General features: G+C 39.2%; 1 long non-coding RNA gene and 1 other non-coding gene across 2 annotated transcripts; one reads left to right on the top strand and one right to left on the bottom strand.

The window, feature by feature from the left end:
- Positions 1-290: 290 nt before the first annotated feature.
- Positions 291-11455, bottom strand: LOC138268071 (uncharacterized). The gene is made up of 3 exons (XR_011199918.1): positions 11207-11455; positions 5136-5186; positions 291-4126 (listed from the first exon to the last, which is right to left on the bottom strand). It is a non-coding gene; the product is annotated as an uncharacterized lncRNA (long non-coding RNA).
- Positions 11456-13581: 2126 nt separating this feature from the next.
- Positions 13582-13653, top strand: TRNAP-CGG (transfer RNA proline (anticodon CGG)). Its single transcript has one exon. It is a non-coding gene; the product is annotated as a tRNA-Pro (tRNA).
- The last annotated feature ends 275 nt before the right edge of the window (positions 13654-13928 follow it).

The raw sequence follows: 13928 nt of genomic DNA, 5'->3' as shown, positions 1-13928 counted from the left end.
AACACTATAAAAACCCTTACGGACTGTAAATCTCCTTTTGTGTTTAATAATGCTTTATTGAATAAGTTAACAAACATTAGTACAATAAGATAACTACATTGGAACAAACAAAAGTCATAAGGATAATTATACCTATAAAAACAATTCATATACACAATCAGAATAAAATATTGTACTGTAAAATAATTGCATTTTTGTTATATTTTAGTAAAGAAGAAAGAGAAGAGAAAAGGAAAAGAAAAGTGAAAACAATGCAAAATGAAGATCACATGTTCTCAATTGAGCAACCATTAATTCTAAATAAAAAAAAGAGAAAAAAGAGAAAGAACACAAACAAAATAAAGGACATTCAAGGAGGTTCAAAAGCAGCAGTAGTAACAGTAGTATGAAAGGTCTTGTGTTGTGAAAGAAAAGATGTAAGAGGAAGCCATAACTTGTCTCTTTTAATTAACTGTTGAGTAGTATTAGCATTTGCTCAATCCATTCTGTGATTATAGCAAATCAGATTCCACCAAGCTACAACAAATATTTTTGTGGCATCTTTCCAATTAGAAATTACAATTTGCAGTGCACTAGCAATGAGTAAATCAGCCAGTTTGCCAAGCAGGGATTGGGCATGCCAAATAGGTGAGGTACTACCCAAACAATATGTAATATACTGAAGGATACATTGATGGGCAAAATTTGATTGACCTTATCCCAATCTTGTTTCCAAAAACTATGGACTGAAGGACATTAAAAAAACATGTGGATATAATGACCATTTCCTTTAGAACACGACCAGCACTTACTGTCTGTAATAAGTTTAAATTTATAAAGATCTATAGGAGTATATTACAACCGATTATAAAAATAAATGAATGTTTGGGTTGTAGATACTGAACAGGATGTTGTATGGACCATATTTGTTTCCATGTAGATATAGGAAAATGTTGATTGAAATCCTGTTCCCATGCCAATTCTATTTTAGACTTTGGTCTCACGTGACTGGTATATGTAAGAGTTCTGTATATAAAGGATACTGGGACTTGTGAGGAGAAATTATAAGGCTGGGAAATAGGCTGTGTAGAAGAGGAAGTATCCAAAGTATGTGATAACAATTAATAGAGGATAGCGGAGAGAGATTGGTATTGCACGGCGTAATGAGAGGAAATATGAAATGTCTGTTGAATATCTTGAAATGCAAGTACAGCATTATCTAAACTAAATGATCCAGAGTTATAATGCCTTTATGCATCCACTCCTTCCAGACTAAAGTTCTATTATGAATTTTAATATCCTTGTTGTACCATAAGGGAGTTTGCCTAAGGTTCTCAGATGAGGAGTGAGAGGCAATAAGTAGTGGCTTGGCAATGGAGACAGAATGAGTGATTATCGGAGATTGAAGGGATTTAGGAGGTTTTGAAAGCCGAATTGCATATCTAAGAGTAGATGGTGTAATTTGTGAGTGTTCCAATTGACTCCATAGAGAGGTTACATTGTGAAAAGTGGGAGAGAGTGACATCCAGATTTGTTTTAAAACAAATGCAGAATGATATCTTTTAAGGCATGGAAAATGTACACCTCCATTATCTCTAGGTTCTTGTACTTTGGTTAAAGATATAGAAGATTTACGTTTGTTCCATAAAATTTTCATAAATAGTGTATTTATAGTTTTTAAAAAAACAGATGGGAGTTTAACTGGGAGTGACTGTGACTCCAGAGATACCTTGAATCACGTAGACCACAAGTCGCCAACGAGTAGCTCAGGACCTCTATCACCTGCACCCTAGAAGTAGCTGTCAGAGTTGAAGCCAACCCCAGTGCCGCATTCAGAGATATGTGCTTACTAAACAAGTCATCACAACTCATCTCAAGCCCCTTGAAGTTGTAACTAGCCAAACCAATGACAGCCTACGATGTCTGCTGCATGACCATCTGACCCCACTCCAAATCTATCAAAGTTGCAAGGAGGTTGTCCAAGTTCTAAGCCCTGCTTTATCAGTCACATTATATGTGTGATCAATAGGAAAGGGAAGAAAGAAAAGTGGATCCAGGAATTAGTGGCCTCACCAAAGTGTGGGACTGTAGGAGCCAGACTGAAAAACGTGAACGTTGGGTACAAGGTCAGTTCAGGTGCTAAGGAGACTAGGGTCCGCATCCAAGGGAGGGAGAGAAAGAGAGGGAGAGGAAGAACTTCAAAGGTATCTGTATCCTCTGTATCTAATTCTAATGGTTGCAAAGACTCTGGGGATAACAAAAGAGCTAAAAAAGACCCATCCTCTCCAACTAAGTCTCTATTGCCTTTTACATTGGAAGGCATTATGGATGAACTAAAGTTAATAAAGCCTTTTGTTATGGAAACAAATATTGCACTACAACGAATTGAGGAGAAATGGTCATGTCTGGATTCTCGACTTTCTGATGTGGAGAAGAGGATCAGCGACATACAAGACACTACTATTAAAGTTGATAATCTGACTAAAGAAGTCATACTACTTAAAAAACAGACAGAAGATTGCAATAAACGGTGCAATAATCTTTGCATTTACAGCATTCCGGAAGGCTCAGAAAGCCAGGATTTGATAACATTTTACCAAAACTCATACTCCGAAGATTGTTGGTCTGCAGAATACCACGGTCCTTAACATTCAGAGAGCCCATCGTATTGGTCCTTCTTCTACCTCTAAACCAAGAGGAACTATCACCCTCTTTCTACAATACTCAGATTTAATGACAGTCTTAACTGCCGCCAATAAACGTAAATAAATGTTGTGGTGAGGCCAAAATATTTTCTTTAGCCAGGATGTGGCTAATATTTCTAAAATTTGGCTAAATTTCTAAATTAATTCTAAATTAATTTCTAAAAATTTCTCAAATAATTTCTGGATCTCCGACCAGTCCTTAAGATCTATGAATGCTAGATTTGGCCTTGTTCATCCTTGTTTCTTAAAAGTTACCTTCAAGGATAGAACAACTACTTTTGAAAATCCCTCTGATTTGAAACATTTTATATATACCCCACAAAGGGGAGGCAATGGAACTCAGCAAGACTTGATTGGTTAATGTTGGATTCTTAAATCATTTATTTTTTCTTCACAGGTATTGAAAACACTGAAATGTCAAGCAAAGAAAATCCCCTGTCCGATTGTGTCTATATTCTTGTATAGCTCGTCATCATAGCGTTCTTTCCCTTGTTGGTAAGTCATGTCGTCAGTTGTTTATACTGTAATATATTTATTCTGTTTTAATGTCTCTTCTCCATTTTGCTATATAATTATTTTAATTCCTCTGGGTGTTGTTGCTGATTGGCCTCTAATTTTCTTGCTCCTCCCTTTCTCCCTTGCAAAATATATTCTTCTTGTCAGGATAATTAGGACTGAAGCCTTTTGGCTTTTCGTCATCTTGTTTTTCTTCTATCAATGGGGTGCTTTCGCCACCTCTTTACTTCTCCATCTCTTTCGTCCTCTCTTCTTCCCCTTTTGTCTTTCTTTCTGCTTTTATATTTTTTATTACCTTACAATGCAATGTTGGCATCCACAAGCAACCTCAACTGGAAATGTGTGTGGAATTTTTCCTTCCACCTTACACTACGATTCATATGTTGTGTGTATCTTAGATTTCGTTAAGGGTCTGTTGTCTACATGTCTTCCCCTAGTTAAATGACCAGTCTTCGTATTATTTCATGGAATGTTATGGGTTTACGTAATCCGGTTAAGAAACAAAGAGTGCTCCAACATCTCTCTAAATTAAACTGTCAGGTTGCTCTTGTACAAGAAACACATCTTAAGGAGCAGGACTTTAAAAGTTTGAATAGAAATTGGGTTGGTCATGTTTTTGGTTCCTCTGCAGTTCATAACAAAAATGGGGTAATCATTTTGTTTCATAAATCTTAACATATACAAGTTGTAGAAGAGTTTAAAGATGTTACAGGTAGATGGATATTAATGACATCTAAAATTATTGGGGTGCTGTACTCCATTTACAATTTCTATGGTCCAACTGGAGTAGAGTCTCAATTTTGGATAAATTTTTCTTCTTTATTATTATCTAGCAATTCTGACAATCTTGTGGTAGGCGGTGATTGCAATCAGCTTATGGATCCTTTTGTAGATTGTAGATCGTCGTTCTCAAACTCGTTATATCCCTAATAAAATGCAAAAAGCATTTCATCAAGCAATCTCCTCTAGAGGTTTACGTGATATATGGTGAATTGCACATCCAGATGTATTAGAATTTACGTTTTATTCTGCAGTACATCACTCATAGTCTAGAATAGATTATATATTTGCTACACAAAATGTTTTACAATCAATTTCACATACTGACATTGGGTCTATTCTTATATCAGGTCCTGCCCCAGTAATTATTGATTTGAACTTTCCAGGCACTTCCTCATCTTCTAATTGCTGGAGATTGAATAACGTCTTATTGCAAGACCATTTATTTATTGAACAATTTACAATGTTTTCTAAAGAATGTTTTAAGCACCACTTATCTTCTGATACTCAGATGAATTTTATATGCGAGACATTCAAAACTACTGCTAGAGGCTTTATTATAGATTATGTTGCCACTAAAAAGAAATAAAATTCTAAAGTTTCCTCTCAATTACTTGCACAAATAAAGCGTCTAGAGCATGAATACTTCTCCTCTAACAAACTAGATATTCCAGGTTGATTGCTGCTAAATTACAATACTATAAGCAATCTTTGGATAGTGCATGTGGTACTCTACTCAAAATAAATTCCAAATTCTATGGGGGTAAAAAGAAAGCAGGTCAACTGTTGGCAAACTACTTAAAGATCAAAAAACAAAAGTCTAAAATTACTGTTATCATAGACACATTTGGAAACAGACACACTAATGACTTACAAACTCTGGAATGTTTCACTGATTACTATACCACATTATATACCTCTGAGAATACTTCTAATATATCTGAGGTTGATGCTTTCTTCTACTGTATTTTTATGACACATAAAGTAGACATGTCTCTATTAGACTCTGAACTATCTGAGTTAGAAATTAAAAATGCCATCACCAAACTTCCTAAAGATAAGGCCTGGGTCCTAATGGCTTTTCAATTGAATTTTACTCAACATTTGCATCCATTTTAGTTCCAAAGTTATTAACACTTATACAATATTTCTTACCGCAAGATCAAGCAAAGGGCACTTTTTCTGAAGCTATGTTGTGCTTGATTCCTAAAAAAGATAAAGATTTATCCAAATGTGGTAATTATAGGCCTATATCACTTATCAATGCTGACTGTAAAATGTTTGCAAAAGTCCTTGCCTTACGTATTAATCATTTTATCCCAGATTTAATAGACATTCACCAGTCAGGTTTTGTTAAGGGGCGATACATATCGGATAATTCTATAACTTTTCTCAATATTGTCCATCTTTCTTCTAACTCCAGGGACCCTATGGCTGCTATAACTCTTGATGCTGAAAAAGCCTGTTTGTTGTGATTTTATGTTTGGAGCATTAAAATGTCATGGTTTTAGTCCTCATATTATTAAACTCATTAGTATTGTATACCCCTCACCTTCTACATCTATTTTAGTCAGTGGTAAACAATCCCATTACTTCTCCCTACACGGAGGTACTAGACAATGTTGTCCTCTATTACCTCTTTGATTTATATTAGCCCTTGAACCCCTCCTAGAGAAAATACGTAGGTCGTCTGCTTTTTACGGCTTTAAGTACAAATACATAGAGATTACATTTACAGCATATGCTGATGATATTCTGCTCTTCATCTCTAATCCTCAACAGACTATTCTGGAATTTTTTTTACTTACTACAAGAATACTCAAATGTCTCAGGATATAAGCTTAATGTAGACAAATCAGAGGTTTTACATTGAAATGCTTATTGTTTACCCAATATGTTTGAAGATACTGGTTTTACTTGGAACTCTAAGCATTTTAAATGCCTGAGCATATCCTACTCCAATTCTATTAAAGACACTATTCGAATTAATCTCAAAGAAGTTGAGTCAAAGATTTTGAAATTGCTTGACAGATGGTACCCTCTTTATTTAACTTGGTGGGGAAGATTGGCCACAATCAAAATTATGTTGTTGCCTATTTAAAATTTGTATCTATCTGAGGCTGTCTACAATCAAAAGTATGTTGTTGCCTATTTAAAATTTGTATCTATCTGAGGCTGTTCTAAAGGTAGGGTATCTGAGAGAGTTCGGTAAACTTACGTCGGAGAGACCCTTTCCAGTGACAAATTGCCCACAACTGAAACATGAAGAACTACTGCGGGTTGGGGAGGGAATCTCCTGAAATACATACTTGGCTTCGTCCTGCTCTTCCTTCACCGATCACCCTCTCACTTGAGCTCTCCACTTTTACTTGCCCCACCCTTTTAATATATTTTTTAAATGATTGCATTTGTGAATACATCAATCTACATTCATTTGATTCCTTTTTGATTTTTTGTACTTCCATTGTTTGGGGCACTGGTGTTTGTGAAAGGTTCATGTTTAGACTTCAGTATATAGGAATGTGCCAAGCAGCCTTTCAGGGCTTCGCAGTCACTCTGAAATACCTCTTTATCTCCACCTGACTTTCAAAGAAGTAACAACAGTACCACTAATACTCTGTATTCAGGTAGTCCTTGTCTTCAGTTTCTAATTGGATGTTGTGAGAACTTATTTCCTGAAATGTGAATTATTCCCTAGTGGATTGTGTCAACACAACTACAGAAAGACTTAATTCCTGGAGAATGTAAGGCAACATTAGGATTGTGCTAAAACATATCCTATGGAAGTCTGGAGAATTTAAGTATAACTGAGTTACTATGAGGAAACAACCACTGTACTTTTACTTTGAAACTGTTTTTGGCACGTGGTACTAACTTGTCCATATTTGGTCATTTAATTATGTCATTTTAATATTGGACATTATTTAAGATAGTTGAGCCTCATATGTGTTTAGCTACACAGACACAGATCACAACAGTTGAAGGTATGGTGACCCTATGAATAGATATATGCAGGCACAGCTCCTCCGCTAGGGCTGCGCTAACCTTTTAATACAAAACAATAATAAAACATAGTTTATTTAATAAACTATGTTTATTATTGTTATGTATTAAAAGGGGCGTGACCATGGATTGTGATGAGCACTACCCTTCATTGCGCATGTATGTGTGGCCGGTCATCTCAGGCCGGCCAGACACAAATGCACAGTAGGCTGTCTCCAACCCGGCACTGTGTTGCTGGGCTAAAGAGAGCAGGCACAGGCTCCCAGTCTGCCTGGGAGCACCCTGGCTGGCCTCTCCCAGCCAATCCTAACGCTGCTCTGAGCAGCGTCAGGATTGGCCACAGGGCAGGATGGAAGCCTGTTCCTGCAGTCGAGGATGGAGGAGCGGAGCAGCGCGGCACGGAATTAAAGTAAGTTTTAAAAAAAAATTATGTTTTGTTTTTTCTCCTCCCGCCATGCGCTGCCCTTCCCCTCCCCCCCCCCAAACAAGCTGCCACTGGATATATATTATTGCGTATAGAGAATTATCTTACTATTCTTATCAATCACCTACTGCAATCTCTCCTTATTGTTATGGGACCTCTTCTTCTCACTACTTCTCACTACTTAAAAGTAACACAACTCTAAAGAAGTAACTCTCTGCAGAAAGAGGGTATTGCTCAGCAGTGTTTCTCTGTTCCCATTCCCCTTTCTCTCCAAATTTAAATGTGTCGTTACATGATGGTCCAAGAGATTTCAGTGGGTGGGACAGAGTACCATCTATCTCCAGGACATCCCTGCAGAGGTACTCAATATTTGGAAGTAATACAACTACCTCAGTAGCTCCATACTCATTCTGGAGAAGGAAATGATCTTTTATTTAGATAAAGGATGCCCCCCAGTGCTGTAAGGGTGAATCCTATGTTGAAGCAGGCCACACATTATGGGTGAGGGCTCTACAAGCTGTGAGAAAAAGGGCAATGTGCCCCACTCATACGTGGAGGTCTGACTAAAAGCAAAGTATTGGTATCCCAGAGCTCTTGAGACTGTCACACGATATTGTAAGTTCTTATTAAAAATATCACAGGAGTATGGCAGTAGGGTGCTGAAGTGTGGCAAGAAAGTACCTTATTTGTTTATTGTTCACTTATGGAGTTTTGCATGGTACAGACATGTCAATTTCTAACCACTTCAAGGCTCTTTATTACAGATGCTATCTTCTCCATATGGTCACTTCCTAATGAATTTGAGTTTAGAAAAAACATAGAGTTGATATGTTTTCTGATAACGGTAGATTTCTTGTGTTTGTGGTTCTGGTATTGAAGCAGTGAGCCAGAAATGGGGAGGGGGGATTGCTATGGGAGATAGGTTAGGACACAGTAGGATAGGAACAGAGAGTAAACAGTAATATATATGGCTGAAAATTAGAGTCTAAACTTAGTTTGAGATGGGCTTCTGCTTGGCCATGCATCGCTACACCCAGGGGCATAGCTTCAAGAGAGATGTTTAGGGTGTTACAGCCCCCTAATTAATGTATTTTCTGATAAATAATTGGGTGGAGGGGCTTTTAATTGGGTATGGTGAGGTGTCTGTTAGATTTCACCAGGAACTTTTACATACACACAAACAACAAGCATTGGCATAGCCAATAGGTCTCGGTTTTGGGACATTGTAAGTATTTAGTCATGCAGCACATTATCCTGGGTGCTCCAACATCTACTGTTCTTTAACATGGAACCTTTGACACTAATAGACACAGAATAGCACTGCATTGAGAAGTATTTTTTTAAGAGTTATTTTTGTACAACTGGAAGTCTGAACTCACATATTCGGAAGTGCTTTCATATGCAATAATGAAGAAAAAATGAGTTTTAGTGAAATAAATAATTTGCCTGATAACACAGTTTAAGCGAGGAAACCACAATGCATCCAGGTTTTCAGTTTTTACTGTGTACACATCAACCAATAAATGGGTATTGCCTCTGTAACAGCTGGTGCTCATTTATCCAGTGCTGCATCTCTTATGGTCTTGGTGTTTGATGGCTATTCCTTTGTATCCAAGGCTGCACAAGAGCAAAAAGGACAAAACTTGATGTGTGAGTTGATGTCTTGGTTTTTGAAGCAACAACTTGATATTGTAGTCCTCCTTCAGTATTTAATTATGTTCTCTGCGTATGTGATGGTTACGGTCCTGACTCAAATTAATGTAATGCGGTTACTATGATAGACTTATCTACTTCTGTGGCGCTGAGTGAAATTATGCTGATTGAACTTATGTGGCGTGTGTGTGGAGTGTATTTATGTGGATTGCTGCTATGTGGCATAGATTGGATTTATGTGGGTGGATTTATGTGGTATTGAGTAGAGTGTAATTATGTGGAGTTGAATTATGTGCCATTGAATGGTATTATGTAGAGTGTAATTATATTGTGTGGTGTAGAATTGTGAGGCATTGAATTGCGTGGTGTGGAATTGTGTGGAATTATGTGTCATTAAGAGAGAGAGAAAACGCCATATTTCATTAACTTGCTGATGCATGTGTCGTGATTCATAGAAAGCAGCATTCCAGTATTCTTATTGTTTGTGACTGGTAGAGATGCCGAAATGGCCCTCGAGAACAGTTTTTTCCCCACTGGCTTACCCCTTTAAGTGAAGAATTGTTTTAAGGAAAGTATTTAGAGTGAAAAAGAAGAGCGTAGAGGAAAATTTGAGTAATTGTCCAAAATCTGGCTGCTGATATCTATTGAATTTCTTCTAGTTTTTATTAGGCACTAACAAGCCCAGACAGGGCTTTGGGGCGCTGTATATTAACTCAGAGGAATATTTACTCAGTGATACTGATGCTGTGAATATATGCAATTAGAAAGGCATGCGGTGGCAAGCAATACAGATTTTTTATGGTAGTAGAAAGAGACGCGGCGTCGAAGGAACAGAGATCCAGGACTGTGGCTGAGGGGTTGATGGAAAGGCCAGCTCTGTCTGTTTGTGGTGGAAATGTTCGAGCTGATGGAGTGAAGGAGGGGCTCGACAATCGTACAGGGCTGGAAGAAAGATGCTGCGGTAGATGGAGATAGCGAACTAACACAAAGCTGGGTCTCAACCAGCTAATGCTGCCTGGTGAAAGAGAGGGCACAAGGGGGTTAAAGGTTAATGGCCCTAAGCAGTGCTTGAAATGGAAAAAATAAAGTGCAGGTACTCTGTGCCAGAGTACCTGCTTGTTTCTGAGAAGTGCCGGTACTCTCCGGTTAAAAGTATTACTTTTTTCTTGAAATACGCCGGTACTCTCTCTCTCAAAATAAAAAAGTGCCGGTACTCGGTACCGGACAGTACCGGCCCATTTAAAGTAAGTTTACATGCAATGACCCACTTACTCTGGTCACCTGGAATCAAGCCTGTGGCTCCTTAATTTTTTAAGAAACCGGCTTGGCGCAGTGCTTAATTTGTGCTTGTTGTTTCCGGTGCTAAAACCGGCACTTGATTTTGTAGAACGGCGCTTATTTTGTTGCCTCAAGCATTTCCTGTGAGCGAAAAACACATATGGGAAAGACGGAGGAAGAGAAAAACGAAAAAGCTTCTCAAAGGGGGGAAACGGAAAACTGCAAGCGTGAGCTAAAGGGGCAGGGAGTGGCTGTAAATGGATTGAAGAGGCCCGAGATGGCTTCAGGATTACCCTGCTTCAGTATTCCATACTCGCACATTTAATTGCAGCAGCCGCGTGTTTAAGAGGAGGAGTTTGAGCACCATGAAGCACTGGCTTGGAGAGAAGTCCATTGAACTGAATATTGTTATAACACCATGTTCCCTACCTCTTTCATTTAATTTAAACATTTACATTTCTATACATTACAATCTGGTAAGTGTTTGGGACAAAGAAGCACAGCCTACCACCAAGACCCCTGGAGGGATGTGCATTCCATCCCGGGAGCTGTGCTTTCTTCCTGAGTCAACACAAGCAGGCTGGCAGCAGTGTGTGTTTTCCAGCTGTTGATGGGTTTGCTCAGCATGAATGAGTATTGTGGGGGAGGAGAAGAAACCGCCCCATACTGGTTGGGAGGGGAGCAGTTAAGAAACGTGGGCGTGAGAGCTAGTCATATACTGCATTTGTAAAAAATATGTTTAGTTATTACACGTGAGAAAGCTAAGCATTTCTATGTGTCACAAACATGCATGTCCTGCATTTTTTAAGAAACTGGTGTGGCAAGAATTCTATTAAATTGAATATTGTTATAACATCATTTTACCAACCTCTTTCATTTAAATTAAAAATATACGCTTCTATAAATTACAATCTGATATGTGTTCATGAAAAAGAAGCAGTGCGACCCCCTTTTCACCATCAAGCATCCCGGAGAGCTGTGCAGTCCACCCCAGGGGCTGTGCTTCCTTCCTAATTCAACACAAGCGTGCTGGCAACAGTGTGTGTTTTCCAGCTGTTAATGGATGTGGCCGACATGAATGAGCAGAGTGAGGGGGGGAAGGAGAAGAAACCGGCACGCATTGGTGGGGGAGGAGCAGTTAAGAAACAGATAAGAGTGAGAGCTAGTCAAAACACATATACCCAAGTACACTGCTCTTTCAGATTAAAAAAAAAATGCAAGCAGCAAGTATACATGAGGTTGTATGCTTACGCTTGACCTAATAAATAGCTCTGCCTAGAATAAGTCTGAATTGATAGCACACGCTGGGTGCCCTTGGGCAAATGTGAGGAGAAAAGAGAGCATGCCTGCCCTCACCGAGCTTCAGAGCACCCTGTCACAGTAGCTCTGACCAAAGCACAACAGCTGGTCTTTTCCAGCTTGGGAGGCAGTGGGAGGGAGATGCTGCAATACAATTCAAGCACCTATGGCCAGGAGCACCCACAGTGCAACAGGAATAACAAAGAAATTATAAAGTAGTCCCTCAAAGCAAGAGATAGAGAACCAAAGTGGAAATATACAGTAGTTAGTCCCTGCTCCCTGGGCAGAACAAAACAGAAAAAAAGGAGGAACAAAGAGGCAGGACTGACAACTAGCAAGCAAGGATTTTTAAAGGACTCTGAAACAAACAAATGAGAAGTAGGGGGATGGCCTTAAACCCACACAGATGTATACTAAAGTATACTTGTGGTCGAACGGTTACACTCGACCTAAAAACGAAAGCACACTCTCTCCCACTTTCTGTTTTGGAAATCCTAATTTGTTTTGCTATTTTACAATATATTATGTTTTCTCCACTTACTACTGCTACCAACCCACACTCATCTCCCTCCCCACTGCCCCTTAAGCTCCTCTAATGCACCCTGCTTGTTGCATAATGTATTTTCACCTGATCCGCCAGCGTGGGTGTTGAAAAATCTGAGACTCCCAACCCTCAGTCTTACAGAACAAGCTACTCCCCTGGCTACACGATTCACTTGTCAACCACATTCTGGGCTTTTTTTCTTGAAAATTCTCCATCTTGCTTCCCACTTTAGATTCCACGGCAATCCTGGTGTAATTAATATAAATTATGAACGAGAGGTATCGCTTCTAATATACAAAAAATGTCCCTCTTAACTATTCATTTTATAGTATTCTGAAGAAGGTTGTAAACGATATTCAACAAAAGGAAACATGTTGATCCGGTTTAAATTAATTTAGAATGGCAAAGATGAGGATGTTTGCAGCCGAAATGACGCTGAACTTTTTCCTGGTCAGTTTCAACTGCTTTACTCCACTTTGCGCATTTCAGTCTATTGCTGCGCAGTGTGTGTGAACCGGTTCATTCATTTGATTACTGTCACTTGGCCACCTGATTGTTCGGTCTCAGTACGGGCCTCGCTTTGGGCTGGGTAGGTTCACAGATCCCTTTCTCAAAGATGCAGTGATGATGACACCCTTCCTGAAGCCAGTGATGCCTCGGACACAAAAATGCAAGGACTGCACAGTGATCTTATCGGTAAGAGACTGCAGCATGGCTTGCCTGATCCCTGAGAGGTGAAGACATCATCTGACAGAAAGTTATGTCATTGCGAGGATGCATTTATGTTACTGTCTGTGGGAGGCAGAGGTTCCAAAAAACACGTGACTGAAAAGGCAATGGCGTCACCGAGCCTGCCCCCCAAAGACTCCGATTTACTGTAAGTCCGAGAGATGTCACATAGGACAATGATGTAGCTGTCACCGAGAGGCAGAGATGTCATCGGGCCTTTCTCGGAGACTCCATGGCGTCACAGATGCTTTCACTGAGAGGCTACAATGGGTGACGCCTATAAAGCCCTTCATAATGAATCAGTGAGGATCGCAGTCAGCTGGCAGAGAAGCATTCAACTAATGCCAGGTTATGAAGTCACTTACTGTGTCACGCGGGGACGGGTATGCAGTATCCGTCACTGTGAAGAGGTGATTTCACTCACCGTGCTGCTGAGAGGCTGTCACTGAATATCTCGATCTGTCGGAACCTGTCGCGAATAAACAAGTGTATACCTAAAAAATGAAGTCCCTCATTCTGTCACCAAGCTGTAGTGTTGTAGTTGGGAGGTAGTTACGTCACTGGGTGACAACCAGAGTAAATTACTTTTGGCAACGGATGACTCATAGTGTAAACACAGCCACACACGGGACGCTCGCTTGTCATTACAAATCTGAACATGATTTTCATCTGGCTCGTTGGTCTAGGGGTATGATTCTCGCTTCGGGTGCGAGAGGTCCCGGGTTCAAATCCCGGACGAGCCCAGTGATTTTGAAAAATAATTAAATAAGTGTTTATAATTTTACTATTGTGTCTCTGATGTCTGATCACATCTGTAGGAACCATGCTTTCTGAAATATTGAGATCATTTTAAAAGAAATGCTTTCGGTTTTTACTTCTGCGCCTCCCTATTGTGGCAGGATTCAATCATGTTCATCTATTATTTATCACAAAGAAACGGTTACGACTTTCTTTTCAGAGCTATTGTAGCCAATTGTTCAAACTTTTTAATGCCATTTAAAATAATAATAATAATAAT

Source organism: Pleurodeles waltl, chromosome 12 (assembly GCF_031143425.1).
Source record: "Pleurodeles waltl isolate 20211129_DDA chromosome 12, aPleWal1.hap1.20221129, whole genome shotgun sequence".
NCBI lineage: Eukaryota > Metazoa > Chordata > Amphibia > Caudata > Salamandridae > Pleurodeles > Pleurodeles waltl.
The sequence above is the reverse complement of the archived record's forward strand: the minus strand, read 5'-3'. Positions and strand labels throughout refer to the sequence as shown.